This window comes from Hyperolius riggenbachi, chromosome 5 (assembly GCF_040937935.1).
Source record: "Hyperolius riggenbachi isolate aHypRig1 chromosome 5, aHypRig1.pri, whole genome shotgun sequence".
NCBI classification, from domain to species: domain Eukaryota; kingdom Metazoa; phylum Chordata; class Amphibia; order Anura; family Hyperoliidae; genus Hyperolius; species Hyperolius riggenbachi.
The window spans coordinates 15,629,532-15,642,813 of record NC_090650.1 but is presented as its reverse complement, the minus strand read 5'-3'; the positions used below and the strand labels follow the sequence as shown (position 1 = coordinate 15,642,813).

Here is a 13,282-nt window from a genome sequence, read left to right as displayed (position 1 = left end):
ACAAAACTACAGTAAACGGGCTGATATGTTGGCTCTTCTATGTGACACAAGTCTTGTAGATTTCAGAGTTTAGACAAGTAGCTTTGATTGTCACAGCTTTCAGACAACAGCCGCAACATGTCCTCTCAGGACTGGGACCCACTGCAAGCGCTTTGCGGAAGAAGTGGCCGCAATTTGCTTAATCACAACAGCATTACGGTTTCCCGATACGATTGCAATTTGGCTACCGCAGCCACTGATAACGCAGAGGGACACCAAAAGCCCCAATAGTGTAATTCGTCTTGGGGACAACAAAATAAATGAGAAGTTAAAATGATACTTACAAACCAGGGTTACCAATAGGCAACCACTGTATAGGCAGGTGGGGAGAACAATCCTGACCCCACTCAGGAATAAAAAGTCGCTCTCTGTAGACAGGAAAATAAGGTAACAACCCTCCACCCAGGGTGGACTCAATGTAGTGTACAAGATACAGAGGCGCCAAAAGAATCAAAGGTAATTAAATGAACTTAAAAAACCAACTGGTTAAACAGAGGAGGCAGCGGTGGTCTTACCCCCTCCAAACAGACACAGGCAAGGACTGCGATTCAGACAGTCAACAATTTATTCGGAACTCCAAAAAACAATGCAACGCGTTTCACGGGCCAACAGAGGCGCCGAGCTCGCTGATATAATACAGATGCTGTGACTCCTACTGTATTTTGCCTGAGGAAGCGGGATGTATGGCCCGTGAAACGCGTTGCATTGTTTTTTGGAGTTCCGAATAAATTGTTGACTGTCTGAATCGCAGTCCTTGCCTGTGTCTGTTTGGAGGGGGTAAGACCACCGCTGCCTCCTCTGTTTAACCAGTTGTTTTTTTAAGTTCATTTAAGCAGCCACTGACGCGATGGCTCAGGCACTGCTGCCAAACTGCTGAAAGCAGGGTTATAATCGCACCGCTCATCAGGATCCACAGGCCAAGAGCTTTTCCAATCGGCAAGGGCTGCCAAAGGCCGCCTGGTGGGTCCCAGCACTAAGGGGCCGTTCACAATTATTAACATGTATGTGCGTCGTTAGGAATTGCGATTTTGTACTTTTGTCACACATCTGATGTATTTCAGTGGCATCACATTCGACTAGGAGTGGTCAATGATGCAGGATTATGTCAATGTTGTATGCAAATATATGCAGCTTGAAAACGGACCAATCAAAACCCACGAAAGTTTAATAGGTCGTCAAATGCTCCCCAGAATGCACAGGATTTTACCACGCTACTGGGCATAGTGCTGACCTCTCCAGGAAGATGGGTGTGTGTCTGTGGCAAATTTGGCAATTTAAACAGTTGTTCCACCAAGGGTATTTTTTTTTCTGTCAGAAATCTTGGTGTACTTACGATGGATCAGGACCAAATTGTGGTCACGGAAGGTAAAACAATGGCAGCACGATTGCACCTGCAATCACATTTCCTAGTGGAAAAGGGCCCAAATGCAGAATTGCCCACGCGGAAAAGCAAATTTTGGAATTTGCAGCCGTATGTGAGAATGCTTCCTGACTGTCAAACAATGAACGCGGCGACACACCTTGCTTCAAGGAACACCGTGAGATCACTGTGTGCGGGGAGAGTGCACAGGATTTTACCAAGCTACCGGGCATAGTGCTGACCTCCTAGGGAAGAGGGTGGCTCCCATGTAGGCAGCAGAAATAGAGTATGGGAAAGCTGTGACATTATGAAAGTGTGTGTGTGTGTGTGTGTGTACTGTGTGTGTGTGTGTGTGTGTGTGTACACTGTGTGTGTGTGTGTGTGTACTGTGTGTGTGTGTGTACAGTGTGTGTACAGTGTGTGTGTGTGTACAGTGTGTGTGTGTGTGTACAGTGTGTGTGTGTGTGTACAGTGTGTGTGTGTGTGTACAGTGTGTATTGTGTGTGTGTGTGTGTGTGTGTGTGTACAGTGTGTATTGTGTGTGTGTGTGTGTGTGTGTGTATACAGTGTGTGTGTGTGTGTGTGTGTGTATACAGTGTGTATGTGTGTGTGTGTATACAGTGTGTATGTGTGTGTACAGTGTGTATGTGTGTGTACAGTGTGTATAGTGTGTGTACAGTGTGTATAGTGTGTGTATAGTATGTGTGTGTGTATGTGTGTGTGTATACTGTGTGTGTGTGTGTGTGTGTGTGTGTGTGTGTGTGTGTGTACAGTGAGTGTAAATATGTCTGCTACAGAGGAACTTTAACCCATGATTGAACCTCATTCCAGTCAGTAGCTGTCCCTTTCCCACAAGAAATATTCTCTCAAATAGATCATCAGGGGGCTCTGTATGGCTGATATTGTGGAGAAACCCCTCCCACAGTGTGATGTCTGGGCCATGGTCCTTACAGTTTCCTGTCTGTGAACCTCGTTGCGTTGTGGGAAATAACGGTTTACAACTGCCAAGCAAGCAGCATCTCCCTCTGTTCATAGAACTCTCAGTAATGAACATTCCGTACAGATCACCTGACAGGACTAAAGATGTCACCAGCAGTGATAAATTTCAGAAGGTAAATCAGGGAGAGGAGAAATTTTACAATGGGCAAACCCTGACTAAGTAATCTATAAGTAAATATTGTAAAAAGAAAAAAAATCACTATAGTTATTCTTTTTAAGCTATGTGCAAATTTTACATTTTTATTGCCTGAAAGGTTTGTCTCCGATTGTTGTACAGACAAGCTGCTGGACTCCCAGGCTGGCAGCTTATTCTGTTCCAGGCTGGGAGGAGAAAAGCTGGATGGGTCTTGTTTTGGGAATAGAATAGAGATAATATACAGTATATTGTTTTTGCCTAAAGAACAATGGGCAAGCATTTATTAAATAATTTAAAAATTAATATTGTAAGAAGTATTATTAAAGGATACCCGAAGTGACATGTGACATGATGAGACATGTGTATGTACAGTGCCAAGCACACAAATAACTATGCCGCGTTCCTTTTTTTCTTTCTCTGCCTGAAAGAGTTAAATATCAGGTATGTAAGTGGCTGACTCAGTCCTGACTCGGACAGGAAGTGACTACAGTGTGACTCTCACTGATAAGAAACTCCCCTTTTTATCTCTTTCCTGCTTTCAGAAGCCATTTTCTGCTAGGAAAGTGTTTTATAGGTGGAATTTCTTATCAATGAGGGTCACACTGTAGTCACTTCCTGTCTGAGTCAGGACTGAGTCAGCCACTTACATACCTGATATTTAACTCTTTCAGGCAGAGAAAGAAAAAAAGGAACACAGCATTTGTGTATTAGGCACTGTACATACACATGTCTATCTCATCATGTCACATGTCACCTCTGGTATCCTTTAATGATGTTGCTTTTAGTACAGTTCCTCTTTAAAGAGAATCTGTACTCTAATATTCTTTGAATAAAAAGCATACCATTCTATTCATTATTTTCTCCTGTGCCCCTCTGTGCTGTTTCTGCCACTCCCTGCTGCAATCCTGGCTTGTAATTAACAGTTTTAGGCAGTGTTTACAAACAAACTAACCAGCTTCTAATAGGCTCAGCTAAGCATAGTGTGTGAGTCATTCAGAGTGTGCAGGGGGCCTGCAGAGGGTGTGTATCGCTTCTACCAATCACAAGCAGCCCTGCACATTCCGCACAATTAAAGCCTTAGCCCGACAAACAGGACAGAGGAAAGATACATTGATTTATTACAGAGACAGTGCAGTTAGGAAAGACTGCAGTAAGCCAGAGCAGATTAGAACAGGCATAGGAATTCATAGGATAGAAGAACTAAGGCTGAAAAAATTGTTACAGAGTCTCTTTAAGACGTCCGTTTATCATCATATCGGGATGCGGTTCTTCCGCGCAGCTGTAATGGTCACGAGAGGTGCAGCCTTTTAACCCTCCGGTGCCCACAGCGCTGTGTACGATCAGAGCCATGGAGAATCTCTCCATAGCGGCACATTTCTGACATTTCTCTCGGCCGCGGCGTAGAAGAAAGGGTTGTTTGTTGGCCGGGCCCTTGGGAACGGGGGAAAGGAATGCCGCGCATGCACACGCCGGATACCATTTCCTGTCCCGGCTATGCCGCGCGCTGAACATGTTGGCAGCCGCTCAAGTGGGGCAACGGAGACTTTTGTTTCCAGGCAGTGACCGGCTCCTGAAGTATCGCAGCACTGGGGGGGGGGGGGGGGGGGGGCTTTTGTCATCCTTTTTTTCCTGATCCTTCCTTCTCTTCTTAGGAAGCGCTTCTGTCTTTCCCGAGCTCAGTCCATTGATACAAACCTGCGGATCTCACTGTCACCAAGTTGGCCTGTGTTGCTTTAGATACGCCTCTCATTGTTGGGTCCTGTTTACAAGGTGCTCGTGCATTGCAGTCCTGTCCTTACGCGATATGCAGAGCAGATGTTATTTGTTGTGATGAAAATTTAAAGATACTTTTCTCAACCGATCGAACCGGAAACCTATTCACATCTGTCACGTAGGGAGTCACGGCTGATCCGTCTCATCTGCCTCATGTCACTTTGCTTCCCTGTCGCTGAGCTAAAGTCAGCTAACGGAACAACCCCGGCCTATGGCAAAGTCACTGCGGCCAGCGCCGTCACTGAGCAATCCTCCAGTCCCCTGCAGCCTCCTTGTGCCTGCGCCGTCACTGAACGATCCTCCAGTCCCCTGCAGCCTCCCTGTGCCAGCGCCGTCACTGAGCGATCCTCCAGTCCCCTGCAGCCTTCCTTGTGCCTGCGCCGTCACTGAACGATCCTCCGGTCCCCTGCAGCCTCCCTGTCCTGCGCGGTCACTGAACGATCCTCCAGTCCCCTGCAGCCTCCCTGTCCTGCGCCGTCACTGAGCGATCCTCCAGTCCTCTGCAGCCGCCCTGTGCCAGCGCCGTCACTGAATGATCCTCCAGTCACCTGCAGCCTCCTTGTGCCTGCGCCGTCACTGAACGATCCTCCGGTCCCCTGCAGCCTCCCTGTCCTGCGCGGTCACTGAACGATCCTCCAGTCCTCTGCAGCCGCCCTGTGCCTGCGCCGTCACTGAACGATCCTCCAGTCCCCTGCAGCCTCCCTGTGCCTGCGCCGTCACTGAATGATCCTCTAGTCCCCTGCAGCCTCCTTGTGCCTGCGCTGTCACTGAACGATCCTCTAGTCCCCTGCAGCCTCCCTGTGCCTGCGCTGTCACTGGACGATCCTTCAGTCCCCTGCAGCCTCCCTGTGCCTGCGCCGTCACTGAATGATCCTCTAGTCCCCTGCAGCCTCCTTGTGCCTGCGCGGTCACTGAGCGATCCTCCAGTCCTCTGCAGCCGCCCTGTGCCAGCACCGTCACTGAATGATCCTCTAGTCCCCTGCAGCCTCCCTGTGCCTGCGCCGTCACTGAGCGATCCTCCAGTCCTCTGCAGCCTCCTTGTGCCAGCGCCGTCACTGAACGATCCTCCAGTCCCCTGCAGCCTCCCTGTGCCTGCGCCGTCACTGAACGATCCTCCAGTCCCCTGCAACCTCCTTGTGCCTGCACCATCACTGAACGATCCTCCAGTCCCTTGCAGCCTCCCTGTGCCAGCACCGTCACTGAACGATCCTCCAGTCCACTGCAGCCTCCCTGTGCTCGCGACGTCACTGAATGATCCTCCACTCCCCTGCAGCCTCCCTGTGCCTGCGCTGTCACTGAACGATCCTCCAGTCCACTGCAGCCTCCCTGTGCTCGCGACGTCACTGAATGATCCTCCAGTCCCCTGCAGCCTCCCTGTGCCTGCGCTGTCACTGAACTATCCTCCAGTCCCCTGCAGCCTCCATGTGCCCGCGCCGTCACTGAATGATCCTCTAGTCCCCTGCAGCCTCCTTGTGCCTGCGCTGTCACTGAACGATCCTCCAGTCCCCTGCAGCCTCCCTGTGCCTGGGCCGTCACTGAATGATCCTCCAGTCCCCTGCAGCCTCCTTGTGCCAGCGCCATCACTGAACGATCCTCCAGTCCCCTGCAGCCGCCCTGTCCTGCGCCGTCACTGAACGATCCTCCAGTCCCCTGTAGCCTCCTTGTGCCTGCGCCGTGACTGAACGATCCTCCAGTCCCCTGCAGCCTCCCTGTGCCTGCACCATCACTGAGCGATCCTCTAGTCCCCTGCAGCCTCCCTGTGCCTGCACCGTCACTGAGCGATCCTCCAGTCCTCTGCAGCCGCCCTGTGCCCGCACCGTCACTGAATGATCCTCCAGTCCCCTGCAGCCTCCTTGTGCCTGCGCTGTCACTGGACGATCCTCCGGTCCCCTGCAGCCTCCTTGTGCCTGCGCTGTCACTGAACGATCCTCCAGTCCCCTGCAGCCTCCCTGTGCCTGCGCTGTCACTGAATGATCCTCCAGTCCCCTGCAGCCTCCCTGTGCCCGCGCCATCACTGAATGATCCTCCAGTCCCCTGCAGCCTCCTTGTGCCCGCGCCGTCACTGAGCGGTCCTCCAGCCCCCTGCAGCCACCCTGTGCCGTCACTGAACGATCCTCCAGTCCCCTGCAGCCTCCTTGTGCCTGCGCCGTCACTGAATGATCCTCCAGTCCCCTGCAGCCTCCCTGTGCCAGCGCCGTCACTGAATGATCCTCCAGTCCCCTGCAGTCGCCCTCTGCCCGCGCCGTCACTGAGCGATCCTTCAGTCCCCTTCAGCCTCCCTGTGCCGTCACTGAATGATCCTCCAGTCCCCTGCAGCCTCCTTGTGCCTGCGCCGTCACTGAATGATCCTCCAGTCCCCTGCAGCCTCCTTGTGCCAGCGCCGTCACTGAACGATCCTCCAGTCCCCTGCAGCCGCCCTGTGCCTGCACTGTCACTCCACAATCATCCAGTCCCCTGCAGCCGCCCTGTGCCAGCTCCATCACTGAAAGATCCTCCAGTCCCCTGCATCCTCCTTGTGCCTGCGCCATCTCTGAACGATCCTCCAGCCCCCTGCAGCCTCCCTGTGCCCGCGCCATCACTGGACGATCCTCCATCCCCCTGCAGCCGCCCTGTGCCCGCGCCATCACTGGACGATCCTCCATCCCCCTGCAGCCGCCCTGTGCCTGCGCCGTCACTGAAGGATCCTCCAGTCCCCTGCAGCCTCCCTGTGCCTGCGCCGTCACTGAAGGATCCTCCAGTCCCCTGCAGCCTCTTTGTGCCCGCACCATCACTGAACAATCCTCCAGTCCCCTGCAGCCTCCCTGTGCTCGCGACGTCTCTGAATGATCCTCCAGTGCCCTGCAGCCTCCTTGTGCCCGCACCGTCACTGAACGATCCTCCAGTCCCCTGCATCCTCCTTGTGCCTGCGCCATCTCTGAACGATCCTCCAGTACCCTGCAGCCTCTTTGTGCCCGCGCCATCACTGGACGATCCTCCAGCCCCCTGCAGCCGCCCTGTGCACGCGCCATCACTGGACGATCCTCCAGCCCCCTGCAGCCGCCCTGTGCCCACGGCGTCACTGAACGATCCTTCAGTCCCCTGCAGCCTCCCTGTGCTCACGACGTCACTGAATGATCCTCCAGTCCCCTGCAGCCTCTCTGTGCTCGCGCTGTCTCTGAACGATCCTCCAGTCCCCTGCAGCTTCCTTGTGCCCGTGCCGTCACTGGACGATCATCCATTCCTCTGCAGCCGCCCTGTGCACGCGCCGTCACTGAATGATCCTCCAGTCCCCTGCAGCCTCCCTGTGCCCGTGCCGTCACTGAACAATCCTCCAGTCCCCTGCAGCCTCCCTCTGCCCGTGCCGTCACTAAACGATCTTCCAGTCCCCTGCAGCCTCCCTGTGCCTGCGCTGTCACTGGACGATCCTCCAGTCTCCTGCATCCTCCTTGTGCCTGCGCCATCTCTGAACGATCCTCCAGCCCCCTGCAGCCGCCCTGTGCCTGTGCTGTCACTGAAGGATCCTCCAGTCCCCTGCAGCCTCCCTGTGCCCACGGCGTCACTGAACGATCCTTCAGTCCCCTGCAGCTTCCTTGTGCCCGCGCCATCACTGAACGATCCTCCAGTCCCCTGTAGCTTCCTTGTGCCCGCACCGTCACTGAACAATCCTCCAGTCCCCTGCAGCCTCCTTGTGCCCGCACCGTCACTGAACAATCCTCCAGTCCCCTGCAGCCTCCCTGTGCCCGCGCCGTCACTGAACGATCCTCCAGTCCCCTGCAGCCTCCCTGTGCCTGTGCTGTCACTGAAGGATCCTCCAGTCCCCTGCAGCCTCCCTGTGCCTGCGCTGTCACTGAACTATCCTCCAGTCCCCTGCAGCCTCCTTGTGCCCGCGCCGTCACTGAATGATCCTCCAGTCCCCTGCAGCCTCCCTGTGCCTGTGCTGTCACTGAACCATCCTCCAGTCCCCTGCAGCCTCCTTGTGCCTACGCCGTCACTGAACAATCCTCCAGTCCCCTGCAGCCTCCCTGTGCCCGCGCCGTCACTGAACGATCCTCCAGTCCCCTGCAGCCTCCTTGTGCCTGCGCTGTCACTGAACGATCCTCCAGTCCCCTGCAGCCTCCTTGTGCCCGCGCTGTCACTGAACGATCCTCCAGTCCCCTGCAGCCTCCCTGTGCCTGCGCCGTCACTGAATGATCCTCCAGTCCCCTGCAGCCTCCTTGTGCCCGCACCGTCACTGAATGATCCTCCAGTCCCCTGCAGCCTCCCTGTGCCCGCGCCGTCACTGAACGATCCTCCAGTCCCCCGCAGCCTCCTTGTGCCCGATGATCCTCCAGTCCGCAGTGTGTCTACTTCCTGCTTTCATGGAAGCAGACATAGGGTTAACATCCTGTTTATAAATTAGCTGCTCTGAGACATCTGAGAGATCAAATTACAGTTGTGATTAGTCACAGATAGAGGGGAATGAGAGAAGCTATAATCTCTAAATACATACAGGGTGGATTTCTCTGTTTTCCTTCTGTCCTGTGCAAGAGTTCAGGTTCACTTTAAAAGTATGCGTGTGTTGTGCACTGCAATGGCAGAAGTGGAAGCGACCCCTTATAAAGCAATGAGCGTTCATGGGCTTGTTCTGTACAATTCACTGTGTTTATATGAAATGCATAGCTCTAGAACTGGCACAATGTAAACTGCACCTTCATTGATATATACAGTGGAGGAAATAATTATTTGACCCCTCACTGATTTTGTAAGTTTGTTCAATGACAAAGAAATGAAAAGTCTCAGAACAGTATCATTTCAATGGTAGGTTTATTTTAACAGTGGCAGATAGCACATCAAAAGGAAAATTGAAAAAATAACGTTCAATAAAAGATAGCAACTGATTTGCATTTCATTGAGTGAAATAAGTTTTTGAACCCTCTAACAATAAAAGACTTAATACTTAGTGGAAAAACCCTTGTTTGCAAGCACAGAGGTTAAACGTTTCTTGTAATTGATGACCAAGTTTGCGCACATTTTAGGAGGAATGTTGGTCCACTCCTCTTTGCAGATCATCTCTAAATCCCTAAGGTTTTAAGGCTGTCTCTGTGCAACTCTGAGCTTGAGCTCCCTCCATAGGTTTTCTATTGGATTAAGGTCCAGAGACTGACTAGGCCACTCCATGACCTTAATGTGCTTCTTCTTGAGCCACTCCTTTGTTGCCTTTGCTGTATGTTTTGGGTCATTGTCGTGCTGGAACACCCATCCACGACCCATTTTCAGTTTCCTGGCAGAGGGAAGGAGGTTGTCGTTCAGGATTTCACGGTACATGGCTCCGTCCATTTTCCCGTTAATGCGATTAAGTTGTCCTGTGCCCTTAGCAGAAAAACACCCCCAAAGCAAAATGTTTCCACCCCCATGCTTGACTGTGGGGACGGTGTTTTGGGGGTCATAGGCAGCATTTTTCTTCCTCCAAACACAGCGAGTTGAGTTAATGCCAAAGAGCTCTATTTTGGTCTCATCAGACCACAGCACCTTCTCCCAGTCACTCACAGAATCATTCAGGTGTTCATTGGCAAACTTCAGACGGGCCTGCACATGTGCCTTCTTGAGCAGGGGGACCTTGCGAGCCCTGCAGATTTTAATCCATTGCGGTTTAATGTGTTTCCAATGGTTTTCTTGGTGACTGTGGTCCCTGCTAATTTGAGGTCATTCACTAACTCCTCCCGTGTAGTTCTAGGATGCTTTTTCACCTTTCTCAGAACCATTGACACCCCACGAGGTGAGATCTTGCGTGGAGCCGCAGAGCGAGGTCGATTGATGGTCATTTTGTGCTCCTTCCATTTTCGAACAATCGCACCAACAGTTGTCACCTTCTCTCCCAGCTTCTTGCTAATGGTTTTGTAGAACATTCCAGCCTTGTGCAGGTCTACAATTTTGTCTCTGACATCCTTGGACAGCTCTTTGGTCTTTCCCATGTTGGAGAGTTTGGAGTCTGCTTGATTGATTGATTCTGTGGACAGGTGTCTTTTATACAGGTGACTAGTTAAGACAGGTGTCCTTAATGAGGGTGACTAATTGAGTAGAAGTGTCTAACCACTCTGTGGGAGCCAGAACTCTTAATGGTTGGTAGGGGTTCAAAAACTTATTTCACTCAATGAAATGCAAATCAGTTGCTATCTTTTATTTAAGGTTATTTTTTCGATTTTCCTTTTGATGTGCTATCTGCCACTGTTAAAATAAACCTACCATTGAAATGATACTGTTCTGAGACTTTTCATTTCTTTGTCATTGGACAAACTTACAAAATCAGTGAGGGGTCAAATAATTATTTCCTCCACTGTACTTAAAGAGAAACTCCGACCAAGAATTGAACTTTATCCCAATCAGTAGCTGATACCCCCTTTTACATGAGAAATCTATTCCTTTTCACAAACAGACCATCAGGGGGCGCTGTATGGCTGATATTGTGGTGAAACCCCTCCCACAAGAAACGTACGTACTTTTGGCAGTTTCCTGTCTGTGAACCTGGCTGCATCGTGGGAAATAGCTGTTTACAGCTGTTTCCAACTGCCAAAAAAGCAAGCAGCAGCGACATCACCTGCCAACACTAAAAATGTCACCATGTGATAAATGTCAGAATGTAAATCAGGGAGAGGAAAGATTTTACAATGGTCAAACACTGACTAAATCATTTATACATAATTATTGTAAAAAATGAAGCACTTTTTTAGTACATTATTTTCACTGGATTTCCTGTACAATACATGTAAACACATACAAATCAGAAGTATGTCTCTTCCAGAGTAACATGAGCCGTTAATGACGTTCCTCCTATGTTGCTGTCACTTGCAGTAGTTAGTAGAAATCTGATGGAACTGACAGGTTTTGGACTAGTCCATTTCTGCATGGGGGATTTTCAGTATTTAATGTATTCTATACAAAAGCAATCCCTGGAAAGGATCTATACAAAAATGCAGACAACAATGGGTGATTTGCATATTCAGCAGTGGTGCATTGTGGGAGACATCTCAGAGCTCACTCCAACCTGAATTATTGCAAATACCTTCTGCTTTAAGAAAGCAAACTTTTGTTTTCCTGTGCTGAAAGTGCCAGTAAGCTTGTCTGGCAGGGGTGTGTGCGTCCCAAGAGGGCTCCAGTCATGTCTGCGCATTAGCAGCGAGTATGCCTGCTTGCTTGGGGGAGACTTCTGTGACCTCCCTTCCCCGTACATTATAGAGAGGAGAGACACAGCGCCTCCCTGTGGGGTGTCATCGCAAGGCCTGCTGAGCCTCTATCAGTTCTCTCTCCCATCAGCTAGTGTCCGCTTTCCTTCCTGTTTCCGCTCGCTGCTGTGTTCCAATCCAGCTGGAAATAACAATAAATAAGACAGAAATGCCAGAGACCTTTAGTGAAACAGTAATTGTGAGTAATTACATTTTTATATATGTGCTGTGTGCTTAGTCCCCTTTTTATAGCTATACACAGCCACTGTGGCTGTGTAGTGCACAGCAGCACTGCCACCTAGTGGATTAATAAGGGTAGTGTGGCTGCAATTAAATTCCTGGGTTATTTGTGGGCGGTTTTCAGGCCTCTAGTCCTTGGAATGGTTTTGGTAGAGGTTGTCGGTGAGATGTAAGTAGGTGTGCAAATTGTACGCAGCTTCTGATTGGACCGCGGCACCCTACAGAGTCCTCTATAGGACAAATAGTCCAACGCTGCTGCCATATAGTCAGTCTGCTATTCCTATCACTGGGCCAATGTGGGGAAGCCAGTTTTTGCTGTGGAAGGAAACGGCAATGCCTGGAGAAAACCCAGAGAGAACATACAAGCTCATTCGGGCATCTTGCATTCACAGTGTTATATAATGCTTTGGGATACATATCTTTATATTTTTTTTAATATAGACAAATAGTGACCAGGATCTCATTGAAGGTCCTGCTTGTTGATTGGTCGGTGAGATTTTCTTTCTCCTGGCTTTGTCCATTTAAAGGGACTCCGAGCAGTGCCTGTGGGTATGCCTTTAAAGAGAGTCTGAAGCGAGAATAAATCTCGCTTCAGACCTCATATATAGCAGGGGCACGCTCCCTTGACCCCCAAATCCCCTCGGTGCAGCGGGGGAGCGCTTCCTGGTTGTGGCAGGGCTAACCGCCGCAGCCCTGCCCCACACACGTCTGTCAGCGCGTATCTCCGCCTCTCCCCCGCCCCTCTCAGTCTTACTTCACTGAGAGGGGCGGGGGAGAGGCGGCGATGCGCGGCTGATAGACGCGAATGGAGGCAGGGCTGCAGCCGTTAGCCCTGCCTCCAGGAGCGACCAAGCCTGCGACCAAGTGTCGCAGTGGGGGGTTTGGGGGTGAAGGGACCCCCGTTGAGCGGCGCGTATGCGGCGGTTTAGCAGGGGCACGCGTGCCCCTGCTAACTATGAGTTCTGAAGCGAGATTTATTCTTGCTTCAGAGTCTCTTTAAGCATACCCACAACTGATTAATTATATCCTCACGCCTACCGGCATGATGTATTTCATTGCATTGCACTGAATGGAGCTGCCGACACTGGGGAAAGTGTCGTCCTGCATAATACAATGCTGAATAAGGAATACAAGATGGCGGCCGCGATTTCGATTGCAAAAATAACAAAGTAAAAGGCGTAGGGTGGCGATTTATAGATCATTAGAAAAGAGGAGAAAGAGAGCTTCAAAATGGTAGGCATCTTTCCATAGTTACTACACTGCTCAGAGTCCCTTTAACTCATTATCTGCATCTCATTAGGGGAGCCTCCCGTGTTGCTCATGTGCTGTTCCTCATGTTTTGCAGCATCTCATATGTGGAGCCTCTAGTGCTGCTCATGTGCTGTTCCTCTTGTTTTGCAGCATCTCATGTGTGGAGCCTCTAGTGTTGCTCATGTGCTGTTCCTCATGTTTTGCAGCATCTCATATGTGGAGCCTCTAGTGCTGCTCATGTGCTGTTCCTCTTGTTTTGCAGCATCTCATTAGGGGAGCCTCCCATGTTGCTCATGTGCTGTTCCC

General features: G+C 50.9%; 1 protein-coding gene across 2 annotated transcripts in view; it reads left to right on the top strand.

The window, feature by feature from the left end:
* CTDSPL (CTD small phosphatase like) overlaps nucleotides 1-13,282 on the top strand; it is a 121,123-nt gene that overhangs the window by 82,356 nt on the left and 25,485 nt on the right. The gene's annotated exons all lie outside the window — the stretch shown is intronic.